Raw genomic sequence first — 2,637 nt, forward strand, 5'->3', positions numbered from 1 at the left:
AGAGTACACATGGTGGAACTCATGGCTCCAGCTGCATATGTAGCAGAGGATGGCCTAGTCAGTCATCAGTGGGAGGAGAGCCCCTTTGAAGGCTCTGTGCCCCAATGTAGGGGAATGCCAGGGCCAGGAAGCCAGAGAGGGTGGGTTGATGGGCAGGGGGGCCAGGGAAGGAATAGTTTTTTTTTTTTTGAAGGGGAAAACAGGAAAGAGAAGAACATTTAAAATGTAAATTTTAAAAATAGCTAATAATAATAATAATAATAATAATAATAATAATAAAAGAAACCTAACTGAAAGAAGAAAAGAAAGGTAATAGATCGTAACATTCACACATACACTCACTCTCACTTTTCAAAAAATGAAATTTATGTCTTGTTTACTGAGGGAGGCATGCACCATGGCATGCGCATGGACATCAGAGGACAGCTTCGGGAGTCAGTTCTCTGTTTCCTCATGTGAGTCTGGGACCATCAGGCTTAGTGACAGACACCTCTGCCCTGCTGAGATATCTCATTAGCCATCGTTTTCTTTTTTTTTTTTTTAAAGCAGTGCTGAGGATCAAACCCAGGGCCTCATGTATTCTAGATAAGCACTCTGCCACTGAGCTACACCCCCAGCCTAAAATTTACTCTCTTAAGGTATGCAGTTCAGTGATTTTTAAAGTGTTCTTTGTGGGTGATACATGCCTTTAATCCCAGGACTCAAGAGGCAGAGGCAGGTGGATCTCTGTGTTAGGCCAGCCTGGTCTACAGAGTGAGTTCCAGGACAGCCAGGGCTACCTAGAGAAATCCTGTCCAGGAAAAAACAACAATCAAACAAAACATATTTCTGAAATCATATAACTCTTACCACTCTTGAAATGGAGAACAGTTTCATTATCCCTAAAAGAAGACATATGGTACATACTGTCCTCATGTCCATTCTACAGATGAGGAAACTGAGGTTCAGGAAAGCTAAGTCACCTGGCCAAGACCACATAGCCTAATCTGGATTTGAACTTAGGCTGGATTCTTGAGATGGCAACCTCTCAATGAGAGACAGTCGCTCTTTTAGAAGAGTGTACGTACAGAAAGCGGTATGTGTTGAGGGCCAGTTTAGGAATGTTCTAGATGTTGTCAGTGATCCAGCGGATGAGTGAGGGGTAGGGGGAAAACCTAAAACAGACAAACAAACATCTCAGGGTGTACATCTGGCTAGGAAACTGTCATCTGTCCTCTTGTACCGTTCTGGGAACCTGATCCTCACCCCCACCCCCATGGAACATAGGTAAGTAAGAGGCAGCTGTCCTTTGCCTGCAGCTGTCCGCCTTGCCTCTGTGAGTGACCTGGTTTCCCTCTGAGAGCCTCCTCCTGTCCTCTGACTCACTTAGGTCTTATGAGGCAAGAGAAAACAGAATCTTACCATCTCCGCTAGGCAGCACCCAGAATCCCCCACTCCTAGACTTTCAGTTCTGTCAACCAGTGGCTTCCCCTCCACCCTAGCTTCCTTTGTTCCTCTTAAGAGCCTTGACTGTGTCTCTACACAGTGGTAGCAAATGTGCAGCTTGGTCTTCATGTGGGATCCCTAACAAGCGGGGCAGGGTCTGTCTTGGTCTCTGTTCCCTGCCATTGGATCCCCTTCCCCTACTTTGTTAGGACTCAGGGGAGAGGATGTGCCTAGTCCTGCTGGGACTAGATGTTCTAGGGTGAGGTGGTACCCAAGGGGGGCTCCCCTTCTCTGAGGAGAACGGGGTGGGCAATAGGGAGAGGGACTAGGAGGAGAGGAGGGAGGGGGCTGTGATTGGGGATGTAAGTGAATAAAAAGTAAGTAAAGAAAGAGTCTTGGTTATCAATACTCTTGATAAATACAATTGCACGGACAATGCATTCTCCAAGCTCGCTACACCGGAACACCAGAATGGAGCCCCTGTCTGAGACACAGCAAGAAGTCTAGGATAATTAAACATAATAGTAACTTAGGTTACATATTTCACACGCTCAAGCTACTCCGTGAAGCTGCCAAGAAGCAGAGAGCATGGCCCTCCAGTGGCCCCTCCCTGTGCCTCAGCATCTCTCGGTGGTCCTTTGAATACAAGACTCATTTTGCCGGGTGCATAGTAGAGAGCATCTCACATTTGACTGGACATCTGGTCCTATTCAGTGCAATGAAGCCTTGGGAATTCACAGAGTGCTTGGAGGTTTGACTTCTCAAACAGCCCAACTCCTAGACACATTGGTGTCTAGGAGTGTCACCAGGGTCCGCTGCCTGCAGTAGGACACGGACATGGGGAGAGTCTGTCTCTGCCTCCCGGGTTACTTCACTAAATATCAGCTACTTGTGAAGGCTACAACACACAGACAGTTACAGTTTCTGTGGCTGTTTATGCCCCTTAAAATCAGGATGTCAAATATTTTTGCTTCAGAGTATGTTTATTGCAGATATCTGGAACTGTTTTGTAAAACTTATTTACTGTGCCAGCTAGCATTAACTGTCAATGTGTGCTACAACCTAGTCATCTGAGAGGAAAGCTTTGATCGAGGGACTGACTAGATTAGAGGAATTGGCCTGCGGGTATGTCTGATCATTAATTGATGTAGGCAGTTTCCAGCCCACTGTGGGCGGCACCATTTCCTGGCTAGATGGTCATTTCGTTTACAG

Source organism: Mastomys coucha, unplaced genomic scaffold (genome assembly GCF_008632895.1).
Source record: "Mastomys coucha isolate ucsf_1 unplaced genomic scaffold, UCSF_Mcou_1 pScaffold18, whole genome shotgun sequence".
Classification (NCBI taxonomy): Eukaryota; Metazoa; Chordata; class Mammalia; order Rodentia; family Muridae; genus Mastomys; species Mastomys coucha.